We start from the raw sequence: 17,047 nt of genomic DNA, 5'->3' as shown, positions 1-17,047 counted from the left end.
CACAGTCAAATGAATTAACATGAAAAATGAAGATGATGGTTTCCTGCTCTTTTTCTTCTGGGATTTTGGAAGATGGTACAGGTCAGGGTGAGACAAAAGAAACACAGAATAATGTCTCCATTTGTCCGTGCTGAACATCCTAACTCCTGTGGATTTAGTAATTGATCATTTATCACCAGGAAATTAAAGTTCCTGCAAGTGATTCATTGGTGTTTCGCATGGTATCTGTCTCACAATGAAGCAAGCGGGTATCAAATGGGAAACCGAGCACTTCCATAGCTTTAGAATGTGTCGAAGTATTTAACAGGCAATGACGCACGTTTGAAGTATGGTCAATAGTGTATCGTAGGGAATGTGATTGTCTGTTTGCACAAAGCAAGACTCCACAATAAGTGGTGGAATAATGGAGCAGGTAATCTTGCTTGAGGGGTAAATGCAAAGTAGAACTCTTGGAGACTTTGTGGTGTGGCATCTTTTACACCATGGGTATAGTATGAAAAGTCAAGGCATAACACTACACCTAAATTATGAACTGGGCTTCCCTCCAAATCTCTTCATCAACGTGGTGAAGTGTCAGATAGGATCATATGTTGACCTGCTGAGCTTCCTGACTTAGGCTGGAGTGTTGATGGTGTGAAGAATCTCATCGCAACCTGACCCTTCCATTTGGCCATGGATACTATAGGCCCGTATGCATGATTACTCCATCTGGGTTAAGGAGGGGGACAGCAAACAGGTACTGGGAGTCATCGTTAATGACAGCGCTTTCATTGTTTCCTCCTCTCCCAAATGCACTGTTTGTTTTGCAGGTAATGAGAACTCCAGGAGAATCGCCACTCTCTCATGAGGGTCTGTGACAATAGCACGAGTTAGCTCGTGAAGTAGATATGTTCTCTCTCCTACCAGAAACCAATGGGTGAAAGTAGGAATGGTCGTCATTTAAAATTTGTAATTTTCCAAATTTCTTTCTGCTTATCTTAAGATGAAAAGTTACATTTTAGGAAGAAATAAAGCAAATGTAGATTGCATTATAAAATGTCCTTTACAATACAATACAATACAATACAATGCAATACAATACAATACAATACAATACAATACCATTATTGAATACCATCAGTGAGGCTCAAACGAAATTCCGTTTCCACAGCCATACAAACAAAGACAATTTCCTGCAGACATACACACAATTTAATTCACACAAGCATCCAGAGAACCGACCTCCACCGCCTCTGAGGCAGAGTATTCCACAGACTCACCGCTCTGTGAGAAAAAGTGTTATTAAGTTATTTGGTATGTTTGTAATGTGCCCTAGTTTGGAGAACAGGGGAGAGAAAAGACTTTGCCTTCAATCACAGTGGGTTCACTGTGGGTTCACTGTGATGGAAGGCAAAGTCTTTTCTCTCCCCTGTTCTCCAAACTAGGGCATATTACAAACATACCAAATAACTTAATTGGGGTGTATTTCAGCAATAGTTTGACCTGTACACCATTTGAGAGGAGATTAGGATGGAAGGGGAAAAGCTTAGCCCCGAAGGTAGCTTAAATGAGGTGAAAGACAGAGATGTTGAGGCAGCTTTTTCACAGTGCTGGGCGAGGCTCGATGGATTGAATGGGCTCCAGCTAAGTAATGAGGGTCTACCATGTGCACAGGTTGTCATGGAGACGTGTGTGTCAAGAATGGCACCATCAAATTCTATGTCTATGAGGAGACTTTGCAGAGTTAACCTGCCAAGCTCTTAGAAATTGTTGGACTAAATTAGACAAGAAAGAGCTGACACAGTTTTAGAATTGGCAAATGTGCGTGGATCATCCACAACCTTTTATTGGGCATTGATTCCAAATGAAAGATATAGGAGAATTACCTTACTTTGGGCCGACATCCACAGGCCTCAGTGGCCATGGTACGGTCATGAATGAAGGGCAGATTCTTGTCCAATTTACAATGACTGGTGGTGTGGGCAAGTTGGGCCGAAGGGCCTGTTTCCACACTGTAGGACTCTATGACTCAGCCGAGGGGTCTGAGATGAGGTACTGGATCTCAAACTAGGGCATATTACAATCATTTCTGGATGACAATCTTTCTGGTTGTGTTTTGAGCACAGCCTAGCAACCTAGCAACGAGGGCACAATGAGCTCCAGCCTTGTTCAGCTCCTTCACTGCTTACACAGATATTTGAGATGGAGGAACATCATTGAAAATCTCATTCTCTGCACCCCATAATTCGATCTGTACACATTTAAGAATAAGGATTAAGCCATTTAGAACGGAGACGAGGAAACACTTTTTCTCACAGAGCGGTGAGTCTGTGGAATACTCTGCCTCAGAGGCGGTGGAGGTCGGTTCTCTGGTTGCTTTCAAGAGAGAGCTAGATAGGGCTTTTAAAAACAGCGGAGACAGAATATGAGGAGAAGGCAGGAACGGGGTACTGATTGGGGATGATCAGCCATGATCACATTGAATGGCGGTGCTGACTCGAAGGGCCGAATGGCCTACTCCTGCACCTATTGTCTATTGTCTATTGCTCTTCATGTCCAGAAACATTGTCACAACCCAATATAGCACATTAGGGAGGTTCTGGAAGGCTTTTCCAGTGCATTAAACCAGACCAGATGGATCCTGGGAGGGCACTAATCCAGCTTTTGGATTCTGCAACTGCTTTTAATCATTGCCTCATGAGTACAGTTTGCGGTATTGTTCAATCTTTTTGATGGAGTCCCACTCTGGTGAATGGAGCCGGAAAGGATTCCGGAGGCCATGAAGATCAGAGATATTCGATGCTGCCATCTCCACACCTCACCATAGCTCTCCTCCGATCCATTAATGAAACCATCATTGTGTCATTGTGGGCCATTCTTCCTCTTCAAGTTGAGAAGGTTTGGGATTCAAGTCACACTATAGAAACTTCAGCACTAAGCACAAGGTTTAACATTCCCAGTGCCGTAACAGTGCATTAACCTGTAGAAGTGTGAATCTTCATTTCATTCTTTTAAATGCCTGAAGAAGGATCCACGTTGGATGTTTAAGGCTTAAACTAACAATTAAGCAAGTCAGACATGGAATATAAAACAGTACACACTGGAAACAGCTATGATATCTGTGCCAAACACAATGCCAAATTAAACTAATACATTCTGCCTGCTTGTGATCTATACCCCTTCATTCCCTGCATATTCAAGTGCCGGCCCCCTAAAACATCACTATCGTATCTGCTTCCACTGGTCACAAACCTCCAACCACAGTAACACCCTTTCACCACAATCCTCTGTCTTCAATGTACAAGCCAATTGTGAAACTAAACTACCAGCTCAATGTGCATCCTAAACATCTTAGGATGGCCATTGCCATTTAGAACGGAGACGAGGAAACATTTTTCTCACACAGAGTTGTGCGTCTGTGGAATTCTCTGCCTCAGAGGGCGGTGGAGGCAGGTTCTCTGGATGCTTTCAAGAGAGAGCTAGATAGGGCTCTTAAAAATAGCGGAGTCAGGGGATATTGGGAGAAGGCAGGAACGGGGTACTGATTGGCGATGATCAGCCATGATCACATTGAATGGCGGTGCTGGCTCGAAGGGCCAAATGGCCTACTCCTGCACCTATTGTCTATTGTCTATCTTAATCTTCTGGATCACCCTCCCATGAGGGACTGTCATATCACAATGTATACTAAAATGAACCAATTTTGTACTGGGCCACAGTCATAATTGCTATCCTTTTTTAATAATAGCACAGTTTATGTTTATGTAACACTTTTGACAATGTCAGATCACATCAAGGTAATCTTCAGTCAATTAAGTACTTAGATGTACACTCACTGATAAAAATGCATGGCCAAAACCCACGGATAACAAAATGACAATGATGGAATAACATTGTCTTGAGGGAACAATATTGTTCCAGGGAAACCAAGCAGAATCTATCACTCCCTCTGTCCTGTCTTCAAGATAGTCCCATGTGGTTTTTTCCATACACCTATCGAATAGAGGGGAGGGGAGTTAAATTGCAGTGGGTATAAATGTGGCCATAATCTAACTCCATTTGCTACTGTGCTGAACATTTAAATGAGTCTGAAGAAGGGTCTCCACCCGATACATTCACCCATACCTTTCTCTCTCGAGATGCTGCCTGTCCCGCTGAGCTACTCCAGCTTTTTGTGTCCTTCTTCAGTTTGAACCAGCATCTGCAGTTCCTTCCCACACGTTTAAATGTATGTGATTTTTACCCCAGGAATCCCAGCAATACAATAGTCCCTCAATATATCATCCCACATGGAGCTTTTTTTGTACTCACAGAAATCTATAGTTGTGGAATGAAAGCCAGACCTACCTATTCATCAATGTTACATTTATTCCAGCACCCTACGTTAGTTGATGATTCCTAATGACCTATGGTTTTATGCATCGGAGCCCACCGCCAACATGAGATGTAGTGCTTAGCAATGGGAAGGTTGTGGTTCTTATTCCTAAGCTACCGTGGCCCTTGTGGCGAAAGTCATCTCACTGTGCTGGCAGGTAGGAAGTCTCAGAATTGTGACCCAGTGATGTTAGGCAGTATCTGTCTAGGTCTGGGTGGTAAGTGACTCGGAGGGAAAAATAGAGTTTGTGCAGTTCCCATACCTCCTGCTGACCTCAGTCATCTAGTTGCAGTAGCCAGCTCTCATGCACAGAAAACTAACAACGATTGTTTTGAGGGACCAATATTTGTGCCGGGGATACCAAGAAGAATCCATCCCCTCTTCTGACCTTTCTTCAAAGTGGATCCATGGGGCTTTTGCATACCAATGAGCTTGTATCATTTGCTATTTGCAGAAGAAAGTTCCAATTCTCTGCCCCCTCCTTCGTATATTGAAGTATTTTTAAACATCACTACTGTAAAGTGTGGCTCTAATTTATTTTAATCTCCTTGGTCCCAGCCACAGCAACTAGTGGAAATAGTTTATTTCCATCTACCCCACCTTTTGTCATTAAGATATTGAAAATTTGAATCAAATGATGCCTTGGTTTACTAAATTCGAGGGAAAACAATTTAGCTTCTGTAATTTCTGCTTGTAATTTAGCCCATGGATCCTGGGTAACATCTTCAAGGACTTTGTGTCCTACTTAAGGTGTAGTGCCCAATCTTCATATAACTGTAGACTGACTACTACCGACAGCGAGATGGAATAATTCAGTCTTCCTCAACATGTTCTGCTGTTACTGGTGAGACCCTCCATGGGTTCTAACTTTCCACCATTTAGAATGGTCCTTGTCTTATTCCAAATGGAAATGCAAGCTATTTGATTCAGTTTTGTCAGTACACAAGCAATTAATATATATTTGTTGTCCTTTATTCATTATATTGAGAAGTTGTCCCAAAGCTGACCTTTGCAAGTAGCCAGAGCCACGGCCTATTCTCTTCCTACAGCCACTTAACAATAGACAATAGGTGCAGGAGTAGGCCATTCGGCCCTTCGAGCCAGCACCGCCATTCAATGTGATCATGGCTGATCATCCCCAATCAGTACCCCGTTCCTGCCTTCTCCCCATATCCCCTGACTCCGCTATTTTTTAGAGCCCTATCCAGCTCTCTCTTGAAAGCATCCAGAGAACCTCCCTCCACCGCCCTCTGAGGCAGAGAATTCCACAGACTCACCACTCTCTGTGAGAAAAAGTGTTTCCTCGTCTCCGTTAAATGTGTGTCCTCCTCGCCGTTTACATTAACACATCAATTCACTCATTTTCTAGCATTTCCAGGATTTTTTTTAAACTGACACTATTATTATCAAATGCTTTCTGGCGATCCATATTAAGTGCATCCATTGACATATCGTTTAGCCTGTATTTTAGGTTCGCACACACACACACAAGCAAACACTGAATCACACGCACTCAGCTCACACCCATGTCAGAGTTATTCTCACAATCAGCTTGCTCTCACTCATCCCAGACTGCCACACACACGACTCACACTCACCGCCTCGTGATCACTCGCACACTCAGCTCACCCACACTGGGCTCACTCTGACATAAGTCACACTTACTTTTACACTCAGACAAGCACACCGTCACACTGACCTCACACTCACACTGGGATCACTCTCACTGTGATTCCTAGTCAGGCTGGCACTCACACCAACATATAATTGCAAGTTCTGCTGCCTTTTTTTCCTTTTTTATTCGAAGGGACACTAATAATGGGAGAGTGACTTTGGGTTTTGGAAAAAGAGGAGTTGCCTCTGATGATAGTGCAAGGACATGGCGATAGATTACAACTGTGTTTGTGAAGAAACATTGTTAGTGCAGCAAATAACTCTATACGCAACAAAGCTGCTCCCTTTGAAAAGATAATTAGAGAAGAGGATATACATTTACTAAATTTAAAATATGTTGGGAAAACAAAATGTGAATGAATGAAAGGTCTAATGGTACTGCTAACAACATTGACCATCTGTTAGAACATGCAAGAAGGTGTGGAAATATGCCTGCGTTGATTGATTTCATTGTACATCTAATCAGGAGATATATATTTGGAATCAGAAACTCTACGCTGATGAGAGAATCCGATCTTAAGCAGGTATTGGTATTGGTTCCTCAATCAAAGAATCAACTGGAAGTACTAATGCAGCTTTTAAAAATCCATTTAACGAGCGGGGAGGAAAGTTCAGAGGTCACTTTGCGCCGTAGGTGATCGGCATTTGCACTCAGCACCCTGCTTCCTCTGGCTTGCAAAGGGCTGGAGCCAGAAAAGTGGGTGGAGAGTTAACTAAGGTTAGGGAACAGTGCAAAGCAGAGTGCCGTCTAGTGCTGAGTCTCGTGGTTTATTTGCCTGGGTACATACTGACAAAACTGAAGTCATGTGAAGCAGGCTGACAAGTGAAAAGGAAAAGATATAAAGTCATGTAGAGAGGGAGCGCGCAGACATCTCGATGCTGCCTAGCCAGGTATTATCTTTCATTTTAAATCAGCGTTTAGCAGCTCGCCATCGCTTGTTCTCTCCCTCTCTCTCTCTCTTTTAATAGAGAATTTATCCTTGGCACCGAGCCAGGCTGTGAATGTCAGATGCATGATGGTACTGGTCTTTGAGGCCCTGGTCTGATGGCTAAGTGCCACAATCAATTGCTAGTGAAATGAGTTGGCTGCCTGCCAATCTCAGGTTGCTATGCAGCCAGCTTGTCTTGCGCTCTTTGCTGTTAAATCACAGAAGGCAAGAGTTCGGGTTCCAGACAACTTTTTTTTTTTTTCTCTCTTTTCAAAAATGTTTTTTTTTTTTAACCCATTTCAGGCAGTTTTGCCCGGAGAGATCAGAATACCGGATCTGAGGCCAGAATCACGGGATGGATGCTCAGAATTAGATTGCATTGTGTGTACCAGAACGAGAAAGGAGCGATTTTTGTATAATATGAAGATTAATCTAACATGCAAATCTAAATGTGGTGCGGGAGACACAGTTGGGGGCCAAATTGTTGCAAGGCTAATACTTTATTCTTGATCTTTGAGCGTACTATGTTTACTGAAGAAGGAGTGGGTTGAGGACGAGGAAGGACATTATTTTCCTGTATCATTTGACTCTGAATGTACCAATATTTTCAAGGCTGGGCATGTCTGGCACTAGCACTAGCACAACCATAATATTCAATTCACCCCATCACTAATAATGTGGACAACGTTTAATTGGCTATGTGAACATGTTAATGCCTTCTGGTGTTGGAAGCACCACGGCGGCAAAGGATGCACGGAAAATGTAAACAAAATCACGGCATCTACAAAATGGAAAGCGCTAGTTGTCAATGTGTCTTCTCTTGAAAACAAAAATCCTAATTGAAGCTCGCTTATCCCGCACGGCCTGGGGTTTTGCTTGGCTGATGTCACCTTCACATTTGTTGCCGCTGCCTTCACACTACTGACCAGACTGTAAGGGTATGAACAATTCATTGTTCCTGCCTGTTTAAAATGTTCACCGCTCTCACAAGAGAGCCAGTGGCCCTCCCGACGTTTCATCCGCCTGGCACCAGACTTGGGCGTTGGAAGAATAGGTGAGCGAGCGCAGGTGATAAGTCAGGCAGATGCAGGATGTGGACCAGAGGGCAAGGCAGGGGAGAGGGAGCAGGGCGGTGCAAACTCACACTGTACTCCATTTGAATCCTCCCTTTGCCTCAACAGCCCTTTATTTTTGATTTACTTTCTTGTACACTGTGTGCCTGCCTGCCTGCCTGTGCAAAGCTGCAAATTAGGTTTTCAGTTTGAAAAATGATCCCGAGCTGCTTCCTTGCCAGTCAGCACATTTGTAGGTGGAGATTAATGTTCATGATTGGTGTAATGCTGCCGCAGTAATCCGTGAGCAGAATGCAAGATGGGATATGGGGGAAAGGCCAAGATTCATGCCTGTGCTCAAGAGTTTACACAAGTCTCCATAGTAACATGCCTGCTTATTTTGTACGCATTTGTTCTGTGTGAGGGCATTTTAGGAGTCAGAATATTTGATGTCTAATTATATGCTGTATCTTTTTTATCAATTGAAAAATATTCCCCAGTATTTTATTAATAATTGAAGCCGTCTCTGATGTACGCCGCGTGTGTTATTTTGTTTTCTCTTGCCCTTCCTTTCATTGTCTCACATTTTATCATCTTTTCTCTCTATTTCTTGCTATTGCATCCTCTTTCCTCGTCATTTATCTCTTCATTGCTTCTACCCTCTCCTTCCTTCTTCACATTCTCTCTCTCTCTCCCTATCTTCCCCTTGCGATCCTGCTCTCTCCCCTTTTCTTCTCTATAACAACCTCTCCATTTTCTCTCGGCTGCTTTCAATCTCCCAGTCCCGTCTCTCTCTCTGTCTCTCTCTCTTTTATCTCTCTCTCTCTGTCTCTCTCTCTCTGTCTCTCTCTGTCTCTCTCTCTCTGTCTCTCTCTCTCTCTGTCTCTCTCTCTCTCCCTCTATTTCTACCTACGTTGCACATTGTTCCCCCTCGATCTCAAGCCGCTTCTGGCCACGGTTCGCAAACCCCTTCTGTGCCGGCTCTTTATCCGCCCTCAACCCGCACCCCACAAGCCCCTTTCCCCCCCTCAGTTGGTACCGAAAAGATTGTGCAAAGAAGCATCAGTCTTCCACTGTGCCACAACCCCCCCACCCCTCCCCCCCCCCCCCCCCCCCCCACGCACCCAAACACTCCCCCACCCCTTTCGTGCGTACACACATACAATAAAAATTAGTCGTTGACATCGCAAGAGAGAGGGGGGAGAAAGAGCTCCTTCAGGAACTGCCTTGTCCTTACTGGGTGAAGGTATGTTTGGAAATCTGTGCCTCCAATCCAGCTGTTAATTCATAGGAAGAGGCCGCTTGTTAAACCTGAACGACAGAGGGGAAAAAAAATGGGATTATGAAATGCGTTGTGGTGCTGTGGAGCTGCTTGTCTCTCCTCCCTGTCATGGCTCTCTGCTTCTAAAACGCATGCCAAAAAAAAATCGAAAGGCTCAGTCTTGGCGATTTTACAAACAGATGTTGCCTCTTGATGCGCAGTTAAACCAGACACCAGAACAACAGTTCTGGGACGCGAGGCGACTTTTTGGGGGGTGTTGCTTTTAGGTGTGAGGGGTTGGAAGGTTAGTTTCAGTTGGCGTTAAAAAAACAAATTTTATTATTTTTTATCTCCAAGGTGTGGGCTCACTATAGCCACTTTATTTACTTCTTTATTTTGGTGTAAAGAAGCCGCGTTTTTTGTTTCAATCTGTTTGCATCGGCCACGACTGGACAATCGCCGAATGAATCCTTGGCCTTTCTTCCATAAAGACCCCAGCTTCTCACCCCTCTGTGCAGCGTAAAATATTGGGAATGTTTGGATGTTCCTGGTGAGTTAAAGATGACCGTGCCTCGGACGCAGAGCGTGCCCGGGTCATTTTTTGGGGGGAAAATGGTTTATTTCTAATCGTTTTTCGCTTCCGATTTCAACCATTTTCCCCTTTGTACTGTCCGTCGCCATTGTGTTATTAAACGGCAGTGAACACTGTGAATGTGGATCTCAATTTATAAGGCTTGGCGAAAGTCTACCGTTTTGAACGGATAAGTAATGGGTGCAAATCGGGACAACTGTTAATATCTTTACAGAACTAGAGTTACTTCATATTGTTTGGCTTTGGCACGGTGCGAGCATGCTAACACGATAGACTGTGATCACCCTCTCTTTTTTTTGCTTTCCTGACCTGGGCCTCTTGACTCGAACGTGTTAAAATTACTTGGCACCAGAACTGCATTTCAAAGCAGTTTTGTCCTCTCTTTGCATTCAAGATTCACAGGGTACCATCTGATTTTGAAATTCAGATTGTTAGGCTTTCACATATTGTGCCAAGATCCACAATAAGCCCTTTGCGCGCTCCCTCGCTCCCTCGCTCTCCACCTCCTTTCTATCCAACCCTTCGTTCTTATTTACAGCTTAAGATCTGGAGGGGGAGAAGAGTTTACATATAATTGTGTACCTAAGTACCTGGGTGTGCGTTTGGGTGTGCGGGTGCATGTGTGTGTGTGTGCGTGTGTGCATGCATGAGAGTGTGTGCGTATTCCCCAGTCTTTGTGATGCGGCAAGTCTTTTGCTCACTCTCTCTGCCGCCGGATGTCCATTCGCTCTGATTCTGCCACTGAATTGGGTTAGAACGTGCAGAGCCTGGGCACTGCCTGGTGCCTGTGCTCCTTGGTTGGGGCAGCACCGGAATGGATGGGGCCCATTTCTAACCTCAATGACATTTGATAATTCCTACTCCTCTTTGTTTTTCTGCCTTTTTGTCGAAAGGCCGTGGCAAACATCCTCAGTCAGGCAGGAAAAATAATTGTGAGTGCCATTTTCTTTGGAGTTAGAAAGAAGAAACAGCTGGCTTATGAAGTCAGTGAATTCAATTACTGGGGAAACCGATTCCATGCGTAGGATAAAAGTCTATTGGGTGACCTTTATGGATTACAGAATGGATTCCAGCGGTTCTTTACTCCCCCCTTCCCACCCACCCTCCAATGCTTGTGTCTCTGTCTCTCCTCCCTCTTTTCTGCAATGTGGAATCACATTGGAGCCCGCTTGCGTGCGGGTATGTTTGCATATGTGTGTGATTACGCACATGCATGTGTGTGCCCATGCGCGCGTGTATGAGCGCACGATGGCGGTGCCGCGTCCAACATTGGTTGTGTTTCTCCGTGTCGCAGGGTAGGCCTTCTTGTCACAGTTGGCAGAATGCTTTAAAATGGGGCAGGACGTATGCTGAAGAAATGAGAGGGGGGGGGGGTATGGGTTGGATGGGTGGCAGCATGGTGAGTAGAGGAGATGGGAGTGCGAAGGGCTGTTTGATTCCCTTCCCTCCTCTCACCCAGTTGTCCAGCTTTTGGAATTTGTGGAAGTGAGATAGATTGTATTATTGTAATTCGTTACATTCTCGCGGCAGTAAGCGAGGATAAAGGTGAGGCGATTGTCTCTGCATTCAACGGAGTGTTTTCCTAGCACCGCTTCACCATCGTGGCTGTGACTGGCGGGGTGCGCCGGTCACAGCCACGTCCGGGCGGGACATTTCAGATCCCTTCCGGAATTTTGCATTCAGTGGGCGTCTCTTGTCTGTTTGCGAGACTTAAACTGAAAACCTCCCGTAAAATTAATCCAAGTTCTTTCTTTCTGGGAATAAGAATGAAGGCGGGGGTGAGGGGGAAGCGAGAGAGAGAGAGAGAGATAGAAAGAGAGTGAAAGTGAGTGAAAGTGAGAGAGAGAAGCGAGAGAAGAAAGAGAGAGAGAGAGAAAGCGAGAGAGCAAAAAACGGCAAGACAAAGCCTGTGTCCAGGCTTGGCAGACAGAAGGAGTGTGGATTGCCAGCCAAGGAGCCTGCTCTGGTACAAAGCAAACACTCCTGAATTCTCCCAATAACACTCAGATGAGGACATACTTTTCACTTAATTCTGCGGCTTCATCTCTCAGCTATAACCAGTTTTAAATAAGAAGCTTCATTTTGACTGCATACAAACGCGCGCCATCTAACTTTCAATCTCGAAGATCACAGGATTAGATATTTTTTATATTTACATTTTAGAAATGGCGAAACATTGTCGTACTGAATTATACCAAGTTATTGATCCTGGTAGTTAAAGCAATCAATTATTATTAAAGCCTTTTTCACAATATTTTTTTTGTTGTTACTTATGCCATAGGACCACAAACTCCAGAGGTTTGGCCTTGAAAGGCAAGACGCCGTCTCCTGAGGCATCGACGCCCTATGCCAGGAATTGAAGCTGGGAGCCAACAGACGTCCCTACATACATACAAGAGCAGCCAGATTGCAATGTTGGTGTTTTGAGTTCAATGGTATTTTTATACTTACTATCAAAAGTATTTATTTTGTCCTTTTTTGGTCTGCTTTCATCTGAGGGATATAACGACGTGTAAATTTAAAACTGTGCACTAAGTGAAACGAAAACGCTAGATTATGGTACGTTTACCTAAACATTAAGCTCTCGGGATTTGTTGCTGAGGTGTATTTTCTTTGCCGAAACGGAATGGGGGGGGGGGGGGGAGGGGGGGGAGGTGGATTAGAGAAAAGGGAACAGAGGGAGAAGGAAGACGGGCAGAGGGTTGGTAGACAAAAACGCTGGAGAAACTCAGCGGGTGCAGCAGCATCTTTGGAGCGAAGGAAATAGGCAACGTTTCGGGCCGAAACCCTTCTTCAGACTCTAGGGTTGGTGCAGAGGGTTGGTGTCAGTGACAAGGGAAAGAAGATGAGTGACGTCGGAAAAGAGAATGAGGAGAGGCCAGGAGGACTGGAGATTGCAGAGCCAGCGGCCACTAACCCGTAGATCCGAACTTGTGTTTCAAATATCTCCCAAGCTCGTGTCTATAGGTCTGTGTCTACATGGTAAAGAACCAACCAGCCATCGAGATGAGATATTGTAACCCAACTCTCCTGCAGGGTCGAGGGGTTAAGGGCGGCGGTACACCATTAGCTCTATGAGAGCATGTTGGAGCTGTTGGTGTCGAAGAAATGGGTTGCAACAGCAAATCTTTGATGATGATCATTAAAATAAATCGACATTAGAGTTGACAGGTCATTTTGCCTAACCGGTTTCGTGCTCCAGACAAACCTCCCCAAATCTGAAGCAAGTTGGGCCAACTTTAAATCATGTGCTTTTTGCAGCAGGGTGGGGCGAGGATTATGGAAGTCCCAATCCATGAGTCAGTGGTGATGTGGATGGACCTCCCAGCTGGCAACTCCCTGCCAAGTTTAACCATTTCACCCAGTCATTCTCTCGTGCCTCCGGTAAGAGTATCCCAAAGAGCTTAAGGTTCATGACTCTGTAATTCCCTTGATCGAGTTTAATGAATCAATGTGCAATGTGGTTTCTATCTGGGATTAGCCGTGAACGGGGACATGTGAGGAAGGCGATTTAGGATAGCAGTTTAATCAGAAGCGGGACGACTGTGAAAACCACTCTTGCAGATTCACTGGGGCAGCCACACCTTGCCCATAACAGGTACCGAGAGCTGGCTACACAATGAACATCACGGGGAGTACGAGGTTTCCATCAGGTGGGGCGGGCGACAGAGGAGGTGGGACGGGTGATTAACATGGAGACTCCTGATCATTAATGGCTACGTTTGTCAATGGCTAATTTTCTTAAAATTTGAACTGGATTTGTTGAGTACCAAAGATAGACGCAAAATGCTGGAGCCTTCTTCAGACTGGTCTATGCATGTGGGGATGTGTGGTGAGTGTGACACATGTGTGTGTTACGTGTGGTTTGCCTGCGTTGATGAGGGTGTGTGTGTGTGTGTGTGTGTCTGTGTGTGTGTGTGTGTGTGTGTGTGTGTGTGTGTGTGTGTGTGTGTGTGTGTGTGTGTGTGTGTGTGTGTGTGTGTGTGTGTGTGTGTGTGTGTGTGTGTGTGTGTGTGTTAGTAAGCCATATGTGTTGCTGGTCATTGTATGTAACAATGTCCTGTCTGTGGTTTTCTCCATATATCTCTTTCCCAGGGTATATGAGTGTCACGCAGCCATGCGTTTAGAAAGTGTCGGTGTTTAGGGTAAGTCCAGACATTGGACCAATATCTTCCCCTTGCTTCCGCATCGCGCACCACCCTGACCTATCCCTGACCTTCTCTCACTGCTACTTTCTCCTCAACCCAACTGCTTAAAGCTTCTGATACAGTAGCTGATGGGTCCAATGACTGTGTGCACCCAGGCTGAGGTAGTAGGTTGTATAGTTTAGAATTATACCAAGGGAGATAACTGTACAACCTCCTAGCTTTCCCTGGGGCATGCATTTAACAACGGCGGGGAGCAACGCAGGAACCGTCAAAACAAAGAGAAAAATAACTCCGAAAATGGTAAGCTTTTTAATCTGCTGCCTTGAGGTTGAAGCCCAACAATGTAGCTCTCAGTATCCGCTGCAACGAGAACGGGCCCAAACATATTTCTCAAAAATCATATCTTTTTTATTGAGAAAGATGGCAATGTTTAAGATGATTGTGTTAACCCTTTGTTCCCTGCAGGTCTCTCTGTCCAGTGATTCATTTTCAAACGGAGCTGCATTATATTAGCAAACTACTTTGCTCTTTGTACAATTCATGCGGTCCAAGCCAGTAATCCTGCAGACCAAGAAACCAAACGTTTTGTAATCGGTCTGAAACTCAATGTGTGCTGAATTATAGAGACTTACATCAGAGACATTCACAGAGTGCCTTCAATTGGATTCCGCCTTCTTGGTAAGGGAAATTGGGAACAACCACTAGAGTTGCACTATTGATTGCTATCCAATAATTCCATTGAAATTCCACCATCTAGTTTAGTTTAGTTTAGTTTATTGTACCGAGGTACAAGACTATGGTGCAACGGGTGGGGTGGTGCATCAGTCTGATAGACATTTGTCAGTTATTGCGCCTATTCAAGGCTGAGGTGCTCAGTCGTTGAGTATATTCAAGCATATGAAAGATACAATTTTTGGGCACTGACAGAAATGAAACAAAATGGAAATAGAACAGGAAAGTCATGTTGAGTTGAAAGATCAGCTCTGGTGTTGTTGGATAGTGGACCAGATGCAAGGGTTGGCGCCCAATCTTGCTTCCATTTCCAGCTACATATTATGCAAAGTGTATGTTTTTCCTCTCCGTTGTCAAGTATAGAGGGGAGGATGTTATGGACCACATAACCAGCTGCTAATTTGCAATTGTCCATCTTCCACCCCTGTCCAGAGTTTATTAACGACTAGGTCCATTCCATGTAAAGGAATATGAGCTTAAATTGGCACAGAATAACTAAAGAACAATGTGTAAGATGGAACTGCAGATGCTGGTTTAAACTGAAGATAGACACAAAAAGCTGGTGCAACTCAGCAGGACAATGGTATAATATTTGACTTCACTTAATTGGATCAGTTTGATTGGAGGTTAGATTGGTAATAATGGTTATAAGGTGATAAACAACTCGGAAAGGGGTCACAGTGCCAGGATTGTTCTGAGAGAGCAAGGTTCCCTGGAGGACAAGAATCCAAAGTGGCAGATGAAAGAATGAAAAGATATTGGTAGATGAGCAGACTATTTGACCTTGGTGAGCTTGTTCTGCCATTAACTGAGATCATGACTCAACTCTGAATTAACTCCACTGCATGAAAAGATAAAAAGAGTTTAGAAGTCCTCTTTCACATTTCCTGAAGGACACAAATTTAAAAAAGCTCTCTGCTTATGTTAGACAGCTCCATTGTGATATCCATTGAATGTGCTCAGTTGGAAATTGAACCAGAAAATCCACATTTAGTGAAATCTGTTAAATTGTATGTTGCAAGTCATGAGATGGCTGGTGCTTAACAATGTCTCTGCTAGAAATACCTACTCCTAATAATCCATCCATGTGAAATACTCGTGCTGCTGAGATTGTTGGCGGGGCTTTGGATGAGCAACAAGGCTAATTTCAGATAGTAAACTACACACAATCTATGGAAGGCATCCTAGGAAGGCTTTTTCTGAGTCATTTGATGGAAGTCTTTTTTTGAGTCATTTAGGTTTTCATAATGCTGCAATTATTGTATTACACAGTACCAGCATTTTTTGTTCGATTTCAGATTTCCAGTATATGTAGTTTATGTTCTGTTTGTGTTGATCAAAGGTAAAGAGAAAAAGAAAAGTATAGATCCTTCATACCTTCAGAATATCTCAAAGTGCTTCACAACTAATTACATGTTTATCAAATGGAGCAATTATTGTTTCATACGATAACAGGCCATCTGGACACAGAAAGATCCTATAAGCAATGAAATAAAGGTTGGATGTTTTTTAAAAGTGTGATACCATCATTCGAGGATGCTATGAGATGAGAGGAGTGTTCATCCATTTCTATGGATCTTCCTTCCCCAATACACTCATTCATTTGTGGAGCAGCTTTGGTCTAATAAGGCATCTTATGCTGCAACACTGTCAGGCAAAAAGCCACAGCGAGTCAGGGGAAATGACCCAACGATCAGCCGAAAAGCGGTGGTTTTAAGGGGAGAATGAGCGTTCCCTGAGGTCTTTCGTGGGGAAATCCCAGGGACAGCTGAGGCAAAGCCATCGCTGATGTGGTAAAGGGAGCAGGAATGCATCAGTGACCAAGTGACTAAAGGAACACAGAGAAAAATAAACGCCGGACCTGCTTAAGAAAAGTGAATTTGCAGAAGGAATGATTTTTTATTTACAGAGATGCCCTTGAGTAATTTAAAGGTGAGGAATGATTTAGGCATCAACTTGCATCGGACAGATTGACCAGAAAAATCTAGGCATTATTTGGAGGGAGTACATTCTTCAAGCTGACCTTTTAGAAGGGCAGGATTTTTATCCCTGACACACTGGATAAAGCCCTGAAACAAAATAATGCATTGCAAAATCGATTATCTGAGAATAATTACATCTCTATACATATGTATAATATACTTCTGCAATAACCCTTTAGACATACTTTTAAAATGTGTAATGAGACTGAGAAAAGTGTTAGATGAATGCAAGGGACTTTCTTTCCACTTTCTTGCCCCATCTCCCATTGTCCCTTTGTCCTCCTTCAGATGGGAACGTCAGCCACAGTGAGTGAGTGAGTGAC

General features: G+C 44.0%; 1 long non-coding RNA gene across 9 annotated transcripts in view; it reads left to right on the top strand.

Moving 5' to 3' along the window:
* Nucleotides 1–17,047, top strand: part of LOC116991328 — a 222,036-nt gene that overhangs the window by 190,613 nt on the left and 14,376 nt on the right. For 8 of the 9 annotated variants that reach the window (XR_004416755.1, XR_004416761.1, XR_004416757.1 and 5 more), the window contains one exon: nt 12,144–12,297. This is a non-coding gene — a long non-coding RNA (uncharacterized LOC116991328). The remainder of the gene's footprint in view (nt 1–12,143; nt 12,298–17,047) is intronic. The other variant, XR_004416756.1, reaches the window with a different exon arrangement.

The sequence above is a fragment of the Amblyraja radiata genome, chromosome 33, assembly GCF_010909765.2.
Source record: "Amblyraja radiata isolate CabotCenter1 chromosome 33, sAmbRad1.1.pri, whole genome shotgun sequence".
NCBI classification, from domain to species: Eukaryota; Metazoa; Chordata; class Chondrichthyes; order Rajiformes; family Rajidae; genus Amblyraja; species Amblyraja radiata.
Note: the sequence above shows the minus strand (reverse complement) of the source record. Positions and strands in the feature narration are given on the sequence as shown.